This window comes from Rhinopithecus roxellana, chromosome 8 (genome assembly GCF_007565055.1).
Source record: "Rhinopithecus roxellana isolate Shanxi Qingling chromosome 8, ASM756505v1, whole genome shotgun sequence".
Classification (NCBI taxonomy): Eukaryota; Metazoa; Chordata; class Mammalia; order Primates; family Cercopithecidae; genus Rhinopithecus; species Rhinopithecus roxellana.
This window is the reverse complement of record NC_044556.1, coordinates 68,087,730-68,111,557: the sequence shown is the minus strand read 5'-3', so window position 1 is coordinate 68,111,557 and position 23,828 is coordinate 68,087,730.

The window sequence follows — 23,828 nt, the reverse complement described above, 5'->3', positions numbered from 1 at the left end:
CAGTATTTATCATCTTTGGACCCCAGCAAACCAGCCCAAAATGCCTGGTTAATGGTGTAATACAGATTAACATCTGACTCTGTCTCCCAAGTAACTTTGCCAAAGCCCTAAAGGATGGAGCTGTTAACATGAAGTGTTGGTCAGGTGTGGTGCTCAGGCCTCTAATACCAGAACTTTGGGAGGTCAAGGTGGGAAGATTGCTTGAAGCCAGGAGTTTGAGACTAGTCTGGGCAATGCAGTGAAACCCCATCTCTATAGAAAACACAAAAATTAGCTGGGTGTAGTGGCGTGTGCCTGTAGTCCCAGCTGCTCAGGAGGCTGAGGTGGGAGGATCCCCTGAGCCCAGAAGGTGGAGGTTGCAGTGAGCCAAGATCAGACCACTGCACTGCAGCCTGGGTGACATAGCATACCCTGTCTTGAAAAAGAAAACAAAGTGTGAAAGCAGAATCAGCAGGAGGCCATTAGCATAGGATTGCTTCTGTACCTGGAACTCTTACCTAAGCAACCCAAAACTTCACTTAGAGGCATTCCTTACAGTTGATTAATTTTGAATCAAGTTTTAGCCAATCACAAACAACCAATTAGCAGATTGGTTGTATAACTAGAGACCTTTATCAAATCATACCCATATAAGGCAAACACCTAGCTGTAGCCTATCAAGTAATCCCTTTGGTTCTGTGTCCAGTTCATAAAAGGCCACTGCTCATGCCACTGAAGCAAAGCTCTGAATCTCTTCCTGCTTTCAGTGCAGCCCAGTTAATTTGCTATTTGTTCAAATAAGCTCTGTTAAATGTACTGTCTAAAGTTTTTCCTTTAATAGAAGTTAATTAAATAAAATGAAATAATATGAAATATGCCCCATTAAGTATTTCCTTAGAAAATGAGTGACTACGTGGATCGGGCAATAGGATACGACATTAGTGGGTTTCCTCCAGCTTTGCCCAGTGATGGTGGGAATGGAAGAGGATTGAGGCAGGGGCCATTATCATGGTTCCTGGCAACCTCTTGAGAATGGGAGTAGCGAGGGAAGAGGTATCAGTCATGGTCATTTGAGTCCTTTAGAGATGCCCCAAGAAACTCCCAGATCAAGAAGATCTGGATCTGGTGCTAGGTTTCCAGTCACTGTCACTGGGCCTTTTTTGTATCCTCTAGGCCAATATGTTTTGGGGAGATTCAGGTCATGCAATCTGATGTTTATAAATCTATTTATAAAAAATTTAACATAAGAGGTTCTAAACTGTCAATGTGCCAATGCTGTGCTTATAAAACTGTTTGATCTGAAAAGTGGTCTTCCTTTATTTAGGAACAGAAAATCTAACAGGATGCTGTTGTTCATTTTCATACTCTGATTTCTATTTTCAAGATATATTATTTTTATTTTCTTATGTCTTATACTCCATTCTGGCAGGCTTTATATATATATATTTATTTATTTATTTTCAGGTAGCTGTTTAACTCCATTTCACAGATGATAACTGGGGCCTAGAGGGAAAAGAAACAGAGCAATAGTTAACATATAGGGCTAGTTGCATTACCTAAAAATAATTCAGGTTTACTTGACATTTCTGTGAAATAACAGAGAATCAAATAGGCTCATTCCACTGCTGATGTGGCAATGATGGCCATGAACAATGAGGATTCCAAGTTCTGACTCACTTATTTCATAAGGGCTCAGTCAGCCTGCAGGTGACACCTGGGTAAATGTGGAGCCCACACACACAACACGCTTCTAGACAGAAGAGCTGACATCTTCAATCTGAAATTCTCATCTAGTGGGCGTTAAAAACCCTATATGAGACCCATAATATTTGATATGAACAAATAGTTAAGTGGGCTAAAGTCTATATCTACCAACAGGAACCAGAATGAAGACTCAAAACAGAAAAAAAATTTGGTTTCTGAACCAGAAATGCCTTCTTTGTTGAAATTCTCTAGAATTATGATAATAAATATGATAATATTATCTCCTGCAACTCTTAACCAGAAGAGCAAATGTTCTCTTTTTACCAGGAAATGAATTAACTGTCATAATGTCTTGAAACAGATTTAATATAGTTCCTGATGGTCATGGGAATAATAATTTCTTTTCATTACAGAGAGAAACAAAAACTGACAAGAGTACATTAGGTGTCTATTAAATGGATCGTTATAAACTTGATTTCTTAATATGTCTGTATTTATATAAGGACACAGAAATTATTCCAGTTCAACAGTTGACATCTGCTAATTAATAAAAATTGAAAAAATTTAAACATATGTCCATGTTTTCAGGTTGAATAAGAAAGAATCGTGCTTAGTTATATAAACAAATCTTGGTTAACTGAACTGAATTTGAGTGAATAATTATGAATAATATACATTTTTGTTTTTCCAGTTAAGTGTGTCCCTTCAATTAAAATATGTTTATGTAATTGCCTTTCCCAGTTTTGAATTCAATGGCAAAGATGAGTATTCTTTCAGACATCACTATGCAGTCATTACCATCAAAAAAGTCAGTATGAACCTCTACTCCTCAGCAAATGTTATTTGGTTCAATCAGGTCGATCTCCTTTCTGTTCCTTAGCCATACTACACTCAACCTCATTTTCGGCTTTTAAAAATAAATACATTTACATAATGTGGAAGGCTCTCTCCAGTTTTGCCCACATCCTCTGAGGCCTTGCTTAGGATAGCTATGCGTTTTGGTAATTTCCTTCTCCAAATCCTTCCAAGTTTGCCTGAACTAACCAATAAGAATCTTAATATATGCTATCATGTTCTCTACATGGCTCTGTCATGTACTTTTAAGCAAGTAGTAGTGGATACACACATACTGTTGTGTACTTCTATAAGAAGTAATGGATATTAGTTTGTTCATGACTTATTTCCTCTATGTATAACTTATTTTTCACATAAATCATTTCCTCAATTATATTATAATCCTCTAAAGAGTAAGCTGTATAACTCAGTTTAATTATTTTGTATTCCTTCACACCTAGTGGAGGGCAGGTGTCTGGTTAATAATTTCTTGGGCATTGGTTGCAGTTTAATATTTTTCCAGAATAGCTTTTAATTAATCTGTGGGGAGTTTAATTCATAGGCTAATTTATTTATTTGTTATTTTTTAAAAACAGGGACAGAATCTCTGCTCTGTCACTCAGGCCAAAATGCAGTGGCATGACCATAGCTCACTATGGTCACTGTAGCCTCAACCTCTTGGGCTCAAGATCCTCCCACCTCAGCCTCCTTAGTACCTGGGACTAAAGGCATGTGCCACCATGCCTGGCTTATTTGTGTGTGTGTGTGTGTGTGTGTATTTGAGACAGAGTCTCACTCCAGCACTCGGGCTGGAGTGCAGTGGTATGATCTCAGTTCACTGGAACCTCTGCCTCCTGGGTTCAAACAATTCTCTTGTCTCAGCCTCCCGAGTAGCTGGGATCACAGGCACGTGCCACCATGCCTGCCTAACTTTTGTATGTTCAGTAAAGACGGGGTTTCACCATGTTGGCCAAACTGGTCTCGAACTCCTGACCTCAGGTGATTTACACACCTTGACCTCTCAAAGTGCTGGGATTACAGGTGTGAACCACTGCTCCCAGCCTCTTTAATTTTTTTTTTTTTCTTTTTTTGAGACAAGGTTTCACTGTTGTTGCTCAGACCCTGTCTGGCCTCTAATTCTTGACTTCAAGTGATTCTTTCACCTTGGGCTCCTAAAGTGCTGGACTATAGATGTGAGCCACTGCTCCCAGCCTAATTTAGCCGATTTAAGAAATCTACAAAATTAAACGATTTCATGCAGAAAATTTCTCTCTGTTAAATATAAAAGACTACATTTTAAAAGAGTCTTATTTCAGAGTTTTAAACTCAGTTACTTAGTAGTTACTCTGAGTAAACCATTCTTCTTTGTCACAGGCTAGAGAGTGTATGTAGTGGTGATTATTTCTTTCTATCGACTTTTTCATTCGGCTTAGGGGATTTGCTAAGACCTAAAATGTGTGGTTGTTAAAGAACATTGCAATTCTCTAAACATTTTTATTATAGTTTTTTTTCCCTAATTATAATGTAGAACATGCTTGATGTAGAAAAGTTGAAGCACCTAGAAAAGCCGAAAGGCAAACAAAACAAAAGAAGAATCCACCCATAATCTCCTTGGTTTCTTCATCACTAATACCTTGGATATTTTGGCACTTGCAGTACATTTTCTAGATTGAGAATGAATCCAGAATGCTTTGAGGACTGAGCTTTTACATTTTGGGGGACTTTCTTTAAGAAAAACAATATAAAATTATAAATGCAAAATTGAGTTTGAACTTGAATATTTATATAGAATGAGAAAGAAAATAATAAAAATGATAAATTTTATAAAGTTAAAAAATACTCCACATATCATACAATCCAGAAAAATCAATCATTGTGTTAACTCTTTTTCATTTATTTATTTAGGGATAGAATCTCTCTCTGTCACTAGGCTGGAATGCAGTGGTGTGATCTCTGCTCACTGAAACCTCCGTCTCCTGGGTTCAAGCGATTCTCCTGCTTCAGCTTCCCAAGTAGCTGGGACTACAGGTGCGCACCACCATGCCTGGCTAATTTTTGTATTTTTAGTAGAGATGGGGTTTCACCATGTTGACCAGGATGATCTCGATCTGTTGACCTCATGATCAGCCTGCCTCAACCTCCCATAGTGCTGGGATTACAGGCGTGAGCCACCGCGCCTGGCATGTTAACTCTTTTATTGCTTGACACTCCTCTCCCACCCCTACATTTTAGATTGAATGCTCATTCGTGACCTCTTCGAAAGACAATGATTTTGTAATAGCATTTTCTATAGAGACTAGAAAGAGAATGAAAGAATAATTCAGTCTTCTCCCTCACATTGGTGATCAAAATTAATGTTTTTATTATTGCTAGTTTGGAAGAGTTCTTTTTTTTAAAAGAATCACACACCTTATTGGTATTGCCTCATCTGTAACTTCTTCAGTTACAGATTTGGGGAAGGCTGGGCATTTCTGGCCAGGATGCATGCCCTTCTCCCACAAAGTCTGTCTAGTCCAGAGGGGATGCAGTGGCCATGCAGTGGAGATTGAGTGGCCCTCTGAACCAGAAACTGGATAGTGACTCATTTCCATCTGTCTCCTTGGGGGACAAATATAGGGTCTAAGTACTGCATACCATTTTCCAGGGGTGGGTTATTGCTGGGCCTGGCAGATGTGGAGGTAGGTCTGGCAGACTGCAGACTCTTGAACCCAAAGTAAGACACCACAATGGAGAAGCTGATTCTAGTCTGGGGCACCCTGAAGCTGAAGTTTTTCCTATTGCAACCATAATGGCTCAGTCGCTCAATGCTCACAACAAGTCAATATGCCGAGGCTCTGGGTTGCAGCAGTGAAAGAGGTTTAATCATATGGCTGCCAAAGGAGAACATGGGGAGAACCTCAAATCCAGTTTCCTGTAGAGTTTGGGGCTGGGGCTGGAGTTTCTAAGGGTTTCGGAGTGGGCTGAAGTGTAGATATGGTTGATTGGTTGAAGAGTGCATAGAGAAGTCATGGGACTGGCTGATGAAGAAACTGATTTTTCATGCTGATTCTGTACTTCTGTGGGGGTCTTCAAACTGTTTGTGCCAGCCATTTCACTGGAATTGGGGATTCGAAAAATATCTCCAGTGATATCCAGGACTTGAACTCAGCTCTGTACCAAGCAGACTTAATAGACATCTACAGAACTTTCCATCCCAAATCAACAGAATATACATTCTTCTCAGCACCACATTGCACTTATTCTAAAATTGACCACATGATTGGAAGTTAAGGACTCCTCAGCAAATGTGAAAGAACAGAAACTGTCTCTCAGACCATAGTGCAATCAAATTAGAACTCAGGATTAAGAAACTCAATCAAAACTGCACAACTACATGGAAGCTGAACAACCTGCTCCTGAATGACTACTGGGTAAATAATGAAATGAAGGCAGAAATAAAGATGTTTTTTGAAACCAATGAGAACAAAAACACAACGTACCAGAATTTCTGGGACACATTTAAAGCAGCATGTAGACGGAAATTTATAGCACTAAATGCCCACAAGAGAAAGCAAGAAAGATCTAAAATCAACACCCTAACATCACAATTCATAGAACTAGAGAAGTAAGAGCAAACACATTCAAAAGCTAGCAGAAGGCAAGAAATAACCAAGATCAGGCAGACCTGAAGGAGATAGACATGAAAAGCCCCCTCAAAAAAATCAGTGAATCAATGAAAAGGTCAACAAAATTGATAGACTGCTAGAAAGACTAATAAAGAAGAAAGGAGAGAAGAATGAAATAAACACAGTAAAAAATGATAAAGGGGATATCACCACCAATCCCAGAGAAATACAAGCTACCATCAGAGAACACTATAAACACCTCTACACAAATAAACTAGAAAATCTAGAAGAAATGGATAAATTCCTGGATGCATACACCCTCCCAAGACTAAACTAGGAAGAAGTAGAATCTCTGAATAGACCAATAACAAGCTCTGAAATTGAGGCAATAATTAATAGCCTACCAACCAAAAAAAGTCCAGGACCAGACGGATTCACAGCTAAATTCTACCAGAGGTACAAAGAGGAGCTGGTACCATTCCTTCTGAAACTATTTCAATCAATAGAAAAAGGGGAAATCCTCCCTAACTCATTTTATGAGGCCAGCATCATCCTGATAACCAAAGCCTGGCAGAGGCACAACAAATAAAGAGAATTTTAGACCAATATCCCTGATGAACATTGAAGCAAAAATCCTCCATAAAATACTGGCAAACCAAATTCAGCAGCACATGAAAAAGTTTATCCACCACGATCAAGTTGGCTTCATCCCTGGAATACAAGGCTGGTTCAACATACACAAATCAATAAATGTAATCCATCACATAAACAGAACCATCCACAAAAACCACATGATTATCTCAATAGATGCAGAAAAGGCCTTCAACAAAATTCCACAGCCCTTCATGCTAAAAACTCTCAATCAATTAGGTATTGATGGAATGTATCTCAAAATAATAAGAGCTGTTTATGACAAACCCACAGCCAATATCATACTGAATGGGCAAAAACTGGAAGCATTCGCTTTGAAAACTGGCACAAGACAAGGATGCCCTCTCTCACCACTCTTATTCAACATAGTGTTGGAAGTTCTGGCCAGGGCACTTAGGCAAGAGAAAGAAATAAAGGGTTTTCAATTAGGAAAAGAGGAAGTCAAATTGTACCTGTTTGTAGATGACATGATTGTATATTTAGAAAACACAATCATCTCATCCCAAAATCTCCTTAAGCTGATAACTTCAGCAAAGTCTCAGGATACAAAATCAATGTGCAAAAATCACAAGCATTCCTATACACCGATAACAAACAAACAGAGAGCCAAATAATGAGTGAACTCCCATTCACAATTGCTACAAAGAGAATAAAATACCTAGGAATCCAACTTACAAGGGATGTGGAGGACCTCTTCAAGGAGAACTACAAACCACTGCTCAACGAAATAAAAGAGGACACAAACAAATGGAAGAACATTCCATGCTCATGGATAGGAAGAATCAATATTGTGAAAATGGCCATACTGCCCAAGGTAGTTTATAGATTCAATGCCATTCCCAACAAGCTACCAATGACTTTCTTCACAGAATTGAAGAAAACTACTTTGAAGTTCATATGGAACCAAAAAAGAGCCTGCATTGCCAAGACAATCCTAAGCAAAAAGAACAAAGCTGGAGGCATCATGCTATGTGACTTCAAACTATACTACAAGGCCACAGTAATCAAAGCAGCATGGTACTGGTACCAAAACAGATATATAAACCAATGGAACAGAACAGAGGCCTCAGATATAACACCACACATCTACAACCATCTGATCTTTGACAAACCTGACAAAAACACGAAATAGGGAAAGAATTCCCTATTTAATTTATTTATTAAATTACATGTAGTTAGAAAACTGGCTAGCTATATGTAGAAAGTTGAAACTGGATCCCTTCCTTACACCTTATACAAAAACTAATTCAACATGGATCGAAGACTTAAATGTTAGACCTAAAACCATAGAAACCCTAGAAGAAAACCTAGGCAATACCATTCAGGACATTGGTATGGGCAAGGGCTTCATGACTAAAACACAAAAAACAATGGCAACAAAAGCCAAAATAGACAAACTGGATCTAATTAAACTAAAGAGCTTCTGCACGGCAAAAGAAACTGCCATCAGAGTGAACAGGCAACCTACAGAACAGGAGAAAATTTTTGCAATCTGCCCATGTGACAAAGGACTAATATCCAGAATCTACAAAGAACTTAAACAAATTTACAAGAAAAAAATAACCCCATCAATAAGTGGACAAAGGATATGAACAGACACTTCTCAAAAGAAGACATTCATACAGCCAACAGACACATGAAAAAATGCTCATCATCACTGGCCATCAGAGAAATGCAAATCAAAACCACAATGAGATACCATTTCATGCCAGTTAGAATGGCAATCATTAAAAAGTCAGGAAACAACAGATGCTGGAGAGGATGTGGAGAAATAGGAATGCTTTTACGCTGTTGGTGGGAGTGTAAATTACTTCAGCCATTGTGGAAGTTGGCGATTCCATAAGGATCTAGAACTAGAAATACTATTTGACCCAGCAATCCCAATACTGGGTATATAGCCAAAGGATTATAAATCATGCTACTATAAAGACACATGCACATGTATATTTATTGTGGCACTATTCACAATAGCAAAGACTTCAAACCAACCCAAATGCCCATCAGTGATAAACTGGATAGAGAAAATGTGGCACATATACACCATGGAATACTATGCAGCCATAAAATACGATGAGTTCATGTCCTTTGCAAGGACATGGATGAAGTTGGAAACCATCATTCTCAGCAAACTATCACAAGGACAGAAAACCAAACACCACATATTCTCACTCATAGGTGGGAATTGAACAATCAGACCACTTGAACGTTGGGGGGGAACATCGCACACCGGGGCCTATCGGAGTGGGGGCTGGAGGAGGGATAGTTTAGGAGAAATACCTAATGGAAATGATGAGCTGACGGGTGCAGCAAACCAAAATGGCACATGTATAGCTAGTTAACAAATCTGCACGTTGCGCACTTAAAGTAAAAAAAAAAAAAAAAATTAAACTCAAACTACTGGGCAGTAAATGTCACGTTAGCTGTTTAAGTAATTGTATTTAATGTCAAATTAAATGATTCTACTCAGTTATTTGCATCAAAAAATTATCTCCAGCGATCTTTAAACAAAAGCCTTGTGACTCTACTGTCAGAGATCCTATCTATAGCAACAGTTGAAAATCAAATGGTCAGGATCTAGTGCTAACTGACTTTCAGTTACAAAGAAGGGGGTCAAAGCGCAGCCTGATTAATGTTTAATAATTAGATTTCTGTCCAGAATTCTAGTCAACCCTGTGAGGATGGCTTCACCACCTGCTTGAAAGAGGACGTGGCACACCTTGGAAAGAGTGGTGTAAGGAAGGGAACCAGATCCAAACTGTGGTGGCTTTTAGTAAGTGCACCCTGTTCTTATATTTTAAAAAATAGTATTTGAATGAACTTTTTAATTTCATCTATCAGTATACTGTAACTTTTTGTGCTGAAAATACTTTTCTGTAACATAATGTTTAATAGATGTTCAGTATTCATCATGTAAAAATGTAACATAATTTTCTTATCTTTTATTGCTGAATGTTTTGGTGGCTTTCCAATTTTTTAATATTATAAACAATACTACATCTAGCATTCCCATGCACATGTCTGACGCCATCTATTGGGCTGAATTATTCTTAGGATAAATTTCTAGAAATGCCATTGTTGGGTGAAAAGGTGTGAAGAGTTTTTTCAAGTCTTTAATAGATACATTAAGACTTGATACATTACACAGCTATTTTGCAAAAATATTGTAACAATGTATCTGTCTTACCAATAACAGTGAAAGAGAGTAAAAGACTATGCATTCACATATCTTGAATGAAAAGCATTGTAAGTTCAGAGTATTATTCAGCACCCCAGCAAGAGCCATTAAAGAACTACAGACTGTTTTGAGAGAGATGTGTAGGTAGGAGGCAGGTCTGCCTGATATGTTTGTCAGAATAAGGCCATGTAGTGACAGCCTATGTAAACAACTTCCCAAAAGCTTTTTACTGATATGAAAAGCCTGACCTGTCATTGAATTTTGCTACTTAAGCAGTGCATATGGTGTATGATCAGACTAAAAGAACAGAATGGTGAAGGTTTGGGTGTCTTTTGGAAAGTTGATAGACTATGGTGCAATATGAGTTCAAGCCTGATTCAAATTCTGTATCTGGAATGCAGTTTTAATGTCCTTTGTTTTAGAAGGATGGTCACAGACAGTATTTTCTAGTCAAGCATGAATACATTATTATCATTTTATGTCAGTAAATTTGATGGCATGATTATTTTCTATGCTATTGTATTCACCATGAAATGTTAAAAAGCAAGGGCATATAGCATAATAAAAACCATAAAATACTGTTAGTGAAGGCCAGGAAAGATAAAGAACAAAAGAACTGGTACATTTTGTTAAGTTATTAAACTAATTAGTTTTTAATAATGACTAGAATTTGTACATATTGCTTCGAAAGAATTTAATTCATAAAAATTTAATTACTTTGAGTATTTTAAATCTCTTATGAAGCCCATGATTTAAAATTCACTGAAATCTTACTGTCTAGGGAAGATACTGCAATGTGACATGTTATACATAAGCCAAAAATTTAATCAAAATGTGCATTTCAGATTCTTTGAAAACAAGTAACGATTCCTTTTAATAACTGGCTTTTCTAGGAAATACAAAGTGAAAAACTATAAACACAATGTACCAACCGAAGGTAGATATTATAAAATTGAATTGGAAGAAAGAAAAGGAATTTTTTAAAGGCACAGAGTACATCCTACATGTTGTGTCTAACAGCACTGGGAATATATGGTACATTGCTATTATAACTAGGCCATATCTCTGTCTGGTTTCCCCAGGGAAAGGCTACCATCTCCTTTGATAATGTCTATTTCCCTGTAATGTGGTTGTGTTTGCTTTGTTGATGTTCAAGTCATGTGAGGAGCCCTAGTTCTAATTGAATCTGGGAAGTCCAAAATCTCTGGCTGATTTTTTCTTCCCCAGGTACCAATTTATAGCCTAATAGAAAGCACCTTTTCCAGACTGGGGCACTGGTGATTTAACTTCTTTCCTTCACACAGAACGTGTATCATCTCTTGGGCTAGATGAGATGCCTAATGTACCGTATTCACTCAACAATCTGATTTAATAGTATCTTAGGGGTACCTACTGGGTGCTTGAGGATCTATAAAGAAAAGCATTCAAGCTGCTTTTATTATAAAAGGAGAAGAAAAATCCACAAATAATTATAATGCAGCATGCTATGGCTGATGTAAGAGAAGAAACATGAAGTACTCTAAAAAATTTAAAGGAAAGCGAGATAATACTTTTTTTTTTTTTTTTAAGACCTGAGAGACATCATAGAGGAGGTGGCATTTGAGGTGTGCCTTAACAGAAAAGTAGTATTTTGACAGGTGCAGATGTAACCCTATAGCTAAGAGAACAGGTTGAGTAAAGGTACAGCACCATAAAAACGTGATGTGCTTGGAGAACAGAAAATCCTAAAGTTCTATAGAAATATGGAGAGGTAGTGAGTAAAATGTCAGAAAAATGTATCTGGGACTAGAAGATATCACTTAATTGAGTAAGGAAAGTGGTGGTGGTAGAGGTGAGGACTGACAAGAGATGTTAGTAAGATTTTGAGCAGTGGAATGACATGATCAGAGTCTAAACATAGCCAGAAGACTGGTTTGAATGTCTTGGATTGCTTAGAGGAGAGAGAGGTTGAATGTGTTGGGGGGACAAGAACGGAGGCTACAGTCACAACTCAGACTGATCAGAGGGCATGGGCATGGGGGTGGTGGTGTGTATCCATTTGGGATCCTAGTTGTGAGCAGTAGAGCATCTCTGGCTAATCTTTCCTGAAAGATAAGTATTGGAAGGATTGATGGGATGACTGGAGAAACATGTACGGCAAAAACAGCGCAGAGGAGGGGAGGGAGCTAGTACCACAGCCAAGGAGAACCTACATGAATAGTCTGGTTAGAGTCTTGCTGCTCGCTCTTATCAGTGGACATGACTTTGACATACTGATTTTGCTGTTGTGTATACTTTCTAAACTGTTCCTACATGTTTATATCCTTTCCTTAAATTTCCAAGACCCAGGTAGAAGAATCCTACTGGTTGAGTTTTGTTCCCAGATACCAGAGGGCTGGAAGAGAGAGGCTCCCCGATTTCGGCTTCCAGAATGGGAGGTGTTGCACTGTACCTCCTCATGGAGCACCCTATGAAAAGGAGGACTTGGGTGCTGGGAGTTCAAAAAGAATAAAGGCCATTGTTCCCTGGACTCTATGTCTCTGACTGCTTAAAAGACACATCCCTTCTCTACACTTATACTGAAAAAGAAAATATATGGAATATTGCTCAAACAACAAAGAAGGTATTCACTCTGTCTTCAGTGGGGAATAACCCAAAGACTTGTCAGATTTTGCATGCGAGTCAGTATCCGTGAGAAATGCTCATTTTTCTTCTGGGTGTGTCTTCATCCCATGTCGATATTCTGTCATCTCTGAACTAATTTTTAAAGTTGACCATCACCAATAAAACTTATGTACAATAATGGGAGAAAAAGAGAGAAAGAGAAGAGAAAGTTTGTGCAGCTGATCGAGAGGCTGTTTAGAATTTATGACTTGCTTCCTTCACAATCTTTTTGATAAACCTTTGCTTCAGGTGTTTGGGGATCACAGTGATTCCAATCCTATTTGTTTTTTCACTGTTATATTCTAAATGCCTATTACAGGGCCTGACACAGAGTAAGTGAATTAATTTTTTTCCCAGGACATACCTATAAAAGCAGAGTTCTAAAAGTGATAATCTGGCTTCCACTCACTCTCTTTCTCAAGAAGTAACTGCCAGCCTATTCTTTTTGCTGGTTAGAAATAATTACCAGCTCCCTAACATCATTTCCTTCATTTTTACTCACTGGCATGAGATACCTGAAATAGCCCGATTCCAATTCACTGTAAACATTGTTATCTTCCACAAATTTGTTTCTATGTCAGAGCATTTACAGCACCTTGCACAGTAGCTGTCCAACTTTGCAAATGTTGAGTCCTGTTGGGTACCGTCACCAAGTCTCTAAAAGGCAAATCTATCATTATATAATATCTGCTGCATCTGGATGGAATGTGATGACACTGGTAAATCCCTTGACCACCAACTTATTGCCTTACTCCTTTTACTATAAAATGGGATTATGATTCAGGAGAAATAGTTGGTATACTTAGAAAAGAGCTGGCAGGGCAGCAGGACTAGGCAAACTGGGAGGTATGAGTAACCTGATCAAGCAGCTTCCTTGTGTCTTCAGAACTTGCTCAGATCCAGTTGACTGTACATCATTTGCATCTGAAGATAAATAAGCCAGAATTTACGGCTGGGTGGATCAGAGACCACCAGGCCATATATACAGCTCAGGGCCCGTGGTCACTTGTATCCTATCGTAAGTCGTTTACTCTGAACCTGGGCTCAATAGCAAGACATAAGTTTCTTTTTTTTATTATTTTTAATTTTATTTTTAGTTCTGGGGTATATGTACAGGATGTGCAGATTTGTTACATAGGTAAATGTGTGCCGTGGTAGTTTGCTGCCCCTATCCACCCATCACCTCGGTATGAAGCCCAGCATGCATTAGTATTTTTCTTAATGCTCTCCCTTTCCCCACCCCACCCCCTGACAGGCCCTGGTGTGTGTTGTTCCCCTCCCTGTGTCCATGTGTTCTCGTTGTTTAGCTCCCACTTATAAGTGAGAACATGTGGTGTTGGGTTTTCTGTTCCTGCATTAGTTTGCTGAGGATAATGGCTTCCAGCTTCAGACATAGGTTTCTAAAGAGGGCTTTCCTCTATAACCCAATGGGCCTCATCTAGAGGGGTTTGTTATGGTCTTCGTGCAATATCCTGATCTGCTTGAGACTCTTTGACTTCTCTGCATCTTTGGGTCATAAAGTTGATGGCAGAACTCCTGGCTCTACTGGTGGGCTCTGCTGTCTGCCCAGTCAGAGAAAGTTTTCTTGCTGTTGGGCTTACTAAAGTTCAGTGGCTGTCAGATCAGTTGGCAAATGTGCCAGAGCATCTCTCAGACCTGACTTATTTTGCTTTCCACATTCAAAGAAATCGAGAATGTATTGTATCTATTTTATTGGTGGAGGGAAAAACTTGTCCCTTACTTCAGAGGAATATCCAATGTACCTGAAGCCACTGGAGTTGTGACTTTCCTTCTTCACTGAGCTACCAGGCCTCTTTATTCTCATGGGGTCTACCCCAAATTCTCTGGCTTGCATTTCTCTTTTTCTAAGGCATCTAGAGTATGGCTACTTCCTGCTTTTCAGGTCCTGCCAGCATGAAATGATATCACTGAGATAGTGAACCAGTATGAATGTAAGGTGGTCAATGTCAATGAATGTAAGGTGGTCAATAGTTGTGACATAGAACAGAGAATTGATCTACCTAGTTCTAGGGCAAGATTATTAAGGTTTGCTGCTGTCTTGCTAAAGGCCAGAAATTTACTTGCATTATCTGTATATTGAGATACCAAAGAAGCACCTCCCAGATTAAGAGCTGAACCCCAGGTGCCAGACCTAAATGGCTTTGCTCCTGTAAGAAAGGCAGCCTATAAAACAGGTGCTCTTGTTTGTCACCACAAAAACTCTGTTTCCAAGACCTATCTATCTTCTGCACTGGCCAAAATAAAAGAGTTAAACAGGGGATGTGTAGGTTTACCACTGTGTATCTTTTAAATTTTTGATGATGATGTTAATCTCTGCAATTTCCCCCAGAGAAGTGTTTGGTTTTTAGTTTTTAAAGTTTTGAATTTCAAAAATTTAGGTAAGAAGGAGGAACAGACTTCTACTTGGCCTTTTCTTCCATCTTCTCTTGTACTGTCTTGGGCTAGTGGGCCAATGCAGAGGGCCAGCCTTCCAATTCCTGGGATACCCCACTCAGCTATCGGCTCATGGGTGGGAGAAACAACCTCAGAGTGTGTTAGGAAATTTACTGGAGTTACCATGTGTGAGCTCCATTTATTGTTTGTCCCATCAGATGTCTGTCTATCTGGTTTGAAACACTTTTCATTAAAAAGTCAAATAGAGTCTCAGTAAGCTGCCCATATATTCTGTCCTAAAAGACTTCCTGGTCGCTGCCAAAAAACTGAACCATTTTGATTGCTTGCCTTGGCTATTATAAAAGCAACCCTACTTTGCTGCTGGAGATTAAGGCCTTTGCCAGAATCCTTCAGATCCAATTGAAATCAGAAAGTCCGTTTCAATACAGTATTGTGCAATGGAATACCTAGCTTATGCAGCTCAGTGACTAAAGAACTTTTTATAGATATTGGTACCACCCTGAAAGGATGTAGTGCAGGGAGTATCCTCTGGAGCACTTTGGGGCACAGAATCTCGGAGTGAGTGGGGATGGTCACATCATAAACATACTTCAGTCTTCTTATCTACCAAAGTCTCCAGAATCCATTCACTACATTACACTGAAGAATTTCTGGTATTTCATCTTTGCTTAGTGTAATCCAACACTGAGTCAAGATTTCTGTGAACCAGCAAGGATACTCTTAAAAGCACTCTCAGCTATTTGAGAAGGACATCAAATCCAGAATTTATGCTAAGAGTTTCCTTAATCAGCAATTTAGGCCTGATCTAAAGCAATATTTTAATACTTTAAAATACATTCTTATATATATTCTATAGAGTTTTCTCAACATAGTAAGCAGTAAAATTCTACAATGTTTTCAGTATATAATCATTTGTTCTTGGGTTTGGCTTTTTTGTTGGCCTCTTAGGGCATGTTTGAATCTGACTGTAGTTATTGAACTGGTGACAATGAGAGTTGTGTGTTTGTGTGTGTGCACAAGCACGTGTGTGTGCACGTCCATGCGTATGTGCCTGACTGTACCCACATGTGTGTTAGGGATGGAACGTAATGAAAAGTACCTTCATCTTTATAGGTAATTCTCCAAGGCAAGGAAGCTATTTAAAAAAATATATCCCCCATATGAATATCCACTTTGGGTTTGCAGATTGATGTGTAAACTGCGGAGATAAAAAATAATGACCATTCAGAAAATGCTGCCAAAAGGTTGAGGGCTGATTTCCCAAGGGATTCATTACCATAAAATCGCTTTTCCAGACTAAGGTAGATTTCCCTAGATCAAAGGGATTAGATTTGACTGGGTTAGCATCAGTCTTTTACTTTCTAAATCAAAATCAAGACCCACGTAATTTCTCTGAGACCTTGCTTTGAATCTGATAGCCCTTGTGATCAAAGATTTCCTTCTGCTTTCTATAGCCTCGGGTTTTTTCCTTTCGTTAAAGCATCTGATCTTCCCAAAGATCTGATGTATTTGTTTATCACAGATAATAGTATATTAGACTTAAACAAGAACTTGGTTTTCTATACGCTGTTGAGCGTACAGCCATATAACTGCAAATTTGAATCGTTATGGAATTTAGTGAGCTTGTTTAAAAGTGGAATCAGAAGCTCTTGTATGTCATTTATTACGGTGCTTATTTTACATAAAAAATCAATTTGGACTGTATGAGTATAATAAATCTGACATATTTCTGTAGTAAAAAATATAACAGATGATTAAAAAATCAGACACGAACACATCCTATAAATATTTTACGAAATATAATTTGTTTTGCCCAAATACCCATTTGTATGGAAATCTGTGGACATTTGCAAAAGACTCCACTTCTTTTGGCTCCTGCTTAGATTCTGATGATGCCAAGTCATTTCTCTCACCCATGACCTTGGGTTGATACTACTTGGAAGAATGTTATTTACTTAAGAAAGAAATAACAATATTAGCCACTTGAATTCAAAATTCTTCTATATTAATTTTTTTCTTGTTTTTATGAAGACATCATTAAAACAACTATAAAACACTGTGAAAGGAATGTTTCACCTCCAATTTTAACTCCTTGACAGAGTAGCTATTTTTATTTTCTCCTGTGTTTCTCTCATTTTTCAGTCGGGATAGGCTTATGGCTTCTTGGGGAGCCCAAATTTCTTAGGCATTTAATAGGCTTTTCATCTATTTGATTTCTTTTTAAAAATAGATTCATGGGGTACACGAGCAGGTTTGTTACATGAGTATATTGAATAATGCTGAGATTTGGGTTTTTAGTGAATGCATCACCAAATAGTGAAAGTAGTACCCAATAGATAGTTTTTTAGCCTTTGCTCCTCCCTGCCTTCCTCTCCTCTTTTGGAGTCTCCAGTGTTTATTATTTCTGTCTTTATGCCCATGTGTACTCATTGTTTAGCTCCCACTTGTAAGTGAGAACTTGTGGTATTTGATTTTCTGTTTCTGAGTCACTTGGCTTAGGATAATGGCCTTCGCTTGTATCCATGTTGCTGTAAAGGACATGATTTCATTCTTTTTATGTCTGTGCAGTATTCCATGGTGTCTATATACCCCATTTTCTTTATTCAGTCCACCATTATCAACACTTGATTCTTTGACTTTGCTATTGTGAATAGCACTGTGATAAACATACAATTGCAGGTGTGTTCTTGATAAAGTGATTACTTTTCCTTTGGATAGATACCTAGTCATGAGGTTGCTGGGTCAAATGATACTTCTATTTTTAGTTATTTGAGAAACCTCCATATCATTTCCACAGGGGTTGAACTAATTTACATAGTCACTAACAGTGTATAAGCATTCCCAGTTCTCCAAATCCTCACCAACATCTGTTAGTTTTTTATTTTTTTTAACAATAATCATTCTGGATGGTATGAGATGGTAACTCATTGTGGTTTAAATTTGCATTTCTCTGATGATTAGTGACGTTTAGCGTGTTTTTCATGTATTTGTTGACCACTGGTGTGTCTTTCCTTTTTATCTCCACTGCTTGAATCAGCAATGTGTGTCTTCTTTTGAGAAGTGGCTGTTCATATCCTTTGCCCGCTTTTTAGTGGAGTTACTTGTTTTTATCTTGTTGATTTACTCTAGCTCCTTATAGATTCTAGATATTAGACTTTTGCCAGTGCATAGCTTGCAAATATTTTCTCCCATACTGTAGGTTGTCCATTTATTCTATTGATTGTTTCTTTGTTGTGCAGGAGCACTTTCATTTAATTAAGTCCCATTCATCTATTTTTGGTTTTGTTGCATTTGCTTTTGAGGTCTCAGTCATAAATTACTTGCCTAGGTCGATGTCCAGAAGAGTTTTCCCTAGGTTTTCTTCTAGGATTTCTGTAGTTTCAGATGTTACATTTAGGTCTTTAATCTATCTAGAGTTAACTTCTGTATATGGTGAGATATATGGCTACCCAGTTTTCCCTGCCCAATTTATTGGATAGGGAGTCCTTTCTTCATTGTCTATTTTTGTTGACTTTGTTAAAGATCAGTTGGTTGTAGGTATGTAGCTTTATTTCTGTATTCTCTATTTAGTTCCACTGATCTATGTGTCTATTTTTGTACCAATACCATGATGTTTTGGTTACTATAGACTTATAGTATAGTTTGAAGTTGGGTGTGCTTCGTGCTTAGTTTTGCTTGGGCTATTTAGGCTCTTTTTTGGTTTCATATCACTTTTAGAATTCTTTTTGTGAGTTCTGTGAAAAATGACATTGGCAATTTTATAGAAATTGCATTAAATATGTAGATTGTTTTGGGCACTATGGTAATTTTAACAATATTGATTCTTCCAACCCATGAGCATGGAATGTTTTTCCATTTATTCATGCCATCTATGATTTCTTTCATCAGTGTTTTGTAGTTCTCCTTGTAGAGATCTTTCACCTTGTTGGTTAGATATATTCCCAGTTACTTTGTTTTATTTTTCAGTGTTGTAAGTGGGATTGAGTTCTTTATTTGGTCTTAGCTTGAATGTTATTGGCATATAGAAATGCTACTGATATTCATATGCTGATTTTGTATCCCTAAACTTTAATGAAGTCTTTTGATTAGGTCTAGAAGTCTTTTGGAGGAATCATTAGGGTTGTCTAGGTATAGGATCACGTCATCAGGTAACAGAGATAATTTGACTTCTTTTTTTTCTATTTGGATGCCTTTTATGTCTTTCTCTTACCTGATTGCTCTAGCTATGTCTTTCAGTACTATGTCAAATAGGAATGGTGAGAGTGGTCATCCTTGTCTTGTTTTAGTTCTTAGGTGGAATGCTCTCAACTTTTGCCCATTCTGTATGATGTTGGCTGTGGATTTGTCATAGACACTCTTATTATTTTGAAGTATGTTCCTTCAATGCCTAGTTTGTTGAGGGCTTTTATTATGAAGGGACATTGGATTTTATCGAATGCTTTTCCTTTGCCATGTTTGTTTTTAATTCTGTTGTGTGCTAAATTGCATTTATTGTTTTGCATATGTTGAACAATCCTTGCATCCCAATAATAAAGCTCACATGATTGTGATGAATTATCTTTTTGATTTGCTGCTGATTTGGTTTACAAATATTTTGTTGAGGATTTTTGTGTCTATATTCTTCAAGCATTTTGACCTATTTCTTTCCTTCCTTCCTTCTTTCCTTCATTCCTTCCTTCCTCCCTCCCTCCCTCCCCCCTCCCTCCCTTTCTTCCCTCCCTCCCTCCTTTTCCTTCCTTCCTTCCTTCCTTCCTTCCTTCCTTCCCTCCCTCCCTCCTTACCCTCCCTCCCTCCCTCCCTTCCTTCCTTCCTTCCTTCCTTCCTTCTTCCTTCCTTCCTTCCTCCCTTCCCTCACTCTTTTCCCTCCCTCCCTCCTTCCCTCCCCCCTTCCCTCCCTCCCTCCTTTCTTTTTCTTTTCTCTTTTCTTTTCTTTCTCTTTCTCTCTTCCTCCCTCCCTCTCTCTCTTTCTCTCTCTTTCCTTCCTTCCTTCCTTCCTTCCTTCCTTCCTTCCTTCCTTCCTTCCTTCCTCCTTCCTCACTCTTTCCCTCCCTCCTCCCTTCCCTCCTCTCTCCCTCCTTCTCCTCTTTCTTCCCTCCCCCCCTTCCCCCCCCTCCCTTCCCTCCCTCCCTCCCTCCTTTCTTTTTCTTTTCTCTTTTCTTTTCTTTCTCTTCTCTCTCCTTCCTCTCCTCCCTCTCTCTCTTCTCTCCTCTTCCTTCCTTCCTCCTTCCTTCCTTCCTTCCTTCCTTCCTTCCTTCCTTCCTTCCTTCCTTCCTTCCTTCCTTCCTTCCTTCCTTCCTTCCTTCCTTTCTTTCCTCTCCTCTCTCTCTTTCTCTCTTTCTTTCTTCTTTCATGTCCTTGCCAGATTTTGGTATCAGGATGTTAGTGGTTTTGTAGAATGAGTTAGGGAGGAATCCTACCTTTTCCATTGTTTGGAATAGTTTCAGTAAGATTGGTACCAGCTCCTTCTTGTACATCTGGTAGAATTTGGCTATAAATTTGTCTGGTCCTGGGCTATTATTTTGTTGTTAGATTTTTTAGTATGGATTCAGTTTTATGACTTGTTATTTTATGACTTTTTTTGTGAACAGAGCCTTCAAGGAATATGGGATTATGTAAAGCAATCCCAATTATGTAAAGCAAATGCCCATGACTTATTGGCATTCCTGAGAGAGAAGAAGGAAAAGTAAGAAATAAATAAATGGAATTTATCAATTTTCTCTAGTTTTTTATTTTTTTATTTTATTTTTTGCTCATAAAGATGTTCACAACAGTTTCTGAGGATCTTTTGTATTTCTATGGTATCAGTAGTTATGTCACATGTGAGATAGGACTCCTGAAGGAAGAAGGTTGGGTCTTGTTTTTCTGAATCCAATTTTCCACTTTATGTCTTTTAAGTGGAACATTTAGGCCATTCATGCTCAGGTAATATTAATATGTGAGGCTTTGTTACTGTCATAGTGTTGTTACCTAGCTGCTTTGTAGTCTCAATTGTGTAATTGCTTTATAGGATCCGTAAACTTTGTACTTACATGTGCTTTTACAGTAGCAAGTATCCATGTTTAGAACTCCATTGAGCATTTTCTGTAGGTCTGGTCTGATGATGATGAATTCTCTTAGCATTTGCTTGTCTGGGAAAGGCTTTATTTCTCCTTTGTTTATGAAATTTAGTTTGGCATGGTATGATGTTCTTATTTATTTATTTTAATAGAGATGAGGTCTTGCTTTGTTGCCTAGGCTGGTCTCAAAACTCCTGGGCTCAAGTGATCCCCCAATCTTGACTTCCCAAAGTGCTGGGATTACAGGCATGAGTCACTGTGCCTGGCCTAAGGTATGATATTCTTGGCTGGCATTTTGTTTTTCTTTAATAAGGCTAAAATAGGCCCCCATTCTCTTTTGGCTTTTAAGGCTTGTGCTGAAAAGTCTGCTGTTAGACTGATGAAATTTCCTTCATAGGTAATTTGACCCTTTTCTCTAGCTGCCTTTAAGTTTATTTTAGTTTTGACTTTGGATAGTCTGATGACTATATCCCTTGGAGATAATTGTCTTGTATAGTACCTCAAAGGTGTTCTCTGAATTTCTTATATCTGGATGTTAATTTCTTTAGCAAGCTTAGGGAAATTTTCCTGAATTAGTCCCTCAAATGAATTTTCCAGGTTGCTTACTTTTCCTTCTTTTCTCTCAGAAATGCCAATAAGTCACAGATTTGATTGCGTATTCCACATTTCTTAAAGGCTCTGTTCATTTTTAAAAATTATTTTTTCTTTTTTTCTTTTTGTCTGAGTTAATTTGAAAGATTGATCTTTAAGTTCTGAAATTCTTTCTTTTGCTTGGTGCAGTATATTGTGAAAACTTCCACCTGTGTTTTGACGTTCTTTTAGTGAAATTTCAATTCTAGAAGTTCTATTTGTTTTTCTTAATACAGCTATTCATATTCTGAATTTTTTTTTGCTTCTTTGATTTCAGTTTTCTCTTGGATCTCATTGAGTTTCTTTGCAATTCATATATATATATATATATATATATATATATATATATATTTTTTTTTTTTTTGATGGAGTCTTGCTCTGTTGCCTAGGCTGAAGTACAGTGGTGTGATTTCTGCTAACTGCAACCTCCACTTCCCAGGTTCAAGTGATTCTCCTGCCTCAGCCTCCCGAGTAGCTGGGATTACAGACACCCGTCACCACACTCAGCTATTTTTTTTTTTTTTTTTTTTTGTATTTTTAGTACAGATAGAGTTTCGCCATTTTGGCCAGGCTGATCTTGAACTCCTGACCTCAGGTGATCCTCCCACCTTGGTCTCCCAAAGTGCTAGGATTACAGGTGTGAGCCACCGGGCCCAGCCGTATATTTTAAATTCTTTATCTTTATCTCTTATTTTAGACTTTTCAATTTGGTTAGGATCCATTGCTAGAGAGCTAGCCTGATCCTTTGGAGGTGTCAAGACACTCTGCCTTTTTGTACTGCTGGAGTTCTTGCACTGATTCCCTCCCATCTGTTGCTTCCTATTTTTGAATTTGCTACTATTTGGAAGTGACTTCTTTTTAAAATTGTATTTACCATTGAGGGTAGGGCTGTGGCATATGTTGTGTATGACTGCTTGGCTTTGTTTCTGGGTGCTTTCTTGGGGCCAGGGCTCTGTATTTGTCCCTTAGTTGTGGATAGCTTCTGTGCAGTGGGTTTTTAAAATGCAGCTTGTTGTAGTGATGTATCGGACACATGAGCTGACACACTATCTCCTGTAGGACCAAGGGTAAAGGTGTCTTAGGAAGCTTATCTTGTGGACTAGCACTAAGCCCTTCTCTTAACAGGTTTTTTTCCTTGTGGTGGAGTTCAGGCTGCAGTACAGTAGGTGGTGCTTGAGAGTTAGAGCCGACAGCCCTTCAGGTAGGTTAGTGATGATGAGTGGAGTGGAAGCAAAGACCTTGACAAAGGGGGTGGTGGGAAGAGATCATGTTGGGGTACACTGGGGTCCTGGGGTAAGGGGTAAGGTGGTGCACCGGCTCCTTGTCCTGAGCCAGCAGGAACAAAATCTGCTTCCCTATCATGCCTCTGTTGCAGGGCTCATGACCTTCGGTTCCCACATACTTTGTCATTTGTTTCCTGGCTGCAGTGTGGCTGCGGACAGCAGATATGCCCCTTTGATGACTATCACCAAAATGGGCTTGGGGCAAAGCCTCATCCCCCAGACCACTCTATGACTTGTCTGTCCTTCATTTCCAGGATGCTGTCACTCTGTGTAAGGATGGGGAGTTGGGCCCCACCCTTTATGAAAGCCCAAAAGGCATAGTCTCACTTTCAGTGGTAGCGAAGCTGCCACAAAAAGTATGTCAATTGTTCTCTCCAGGTACACATGTTCTGGTCCCCAGCAGGAAGAACCAGTGCTGCATCTGCAGTAGTAGAGGGGGATAAGGGGAAGAAGATGACACCCTCTCCACATCTGTGCCTGGCATCAGTGCTGCTCCCCTCAGCGATTAGTGCTGGATTCACATTTCCTTTGTCTGAGGAGGGCTTTGTGGGGCTGTGCTCCTCCTTAATTTAAGGGTGGTCTGTGCTGAGGGTTAGATCTTCAGGGTCCTGCAGCTCTCCAGGACCTGCCTATTCTCTGTGCTTGCCAAAATCAGAGCAGGTTGTAGGGTATGTTTATGAGGTATCTGGTGGTGCGATAACTCAAGGGCAGAGAATCTCTGGGCAGAGCACTGGCCCACATGGAGTGCACAACCAGTATGGCACCTACTATCTCAGTTTGGACCTGATGGGAATGCAAAATTGCCTATGTGAGCTGGCCACCCAGTTCCCCATCCCAGGAAGTTCTCAAATCA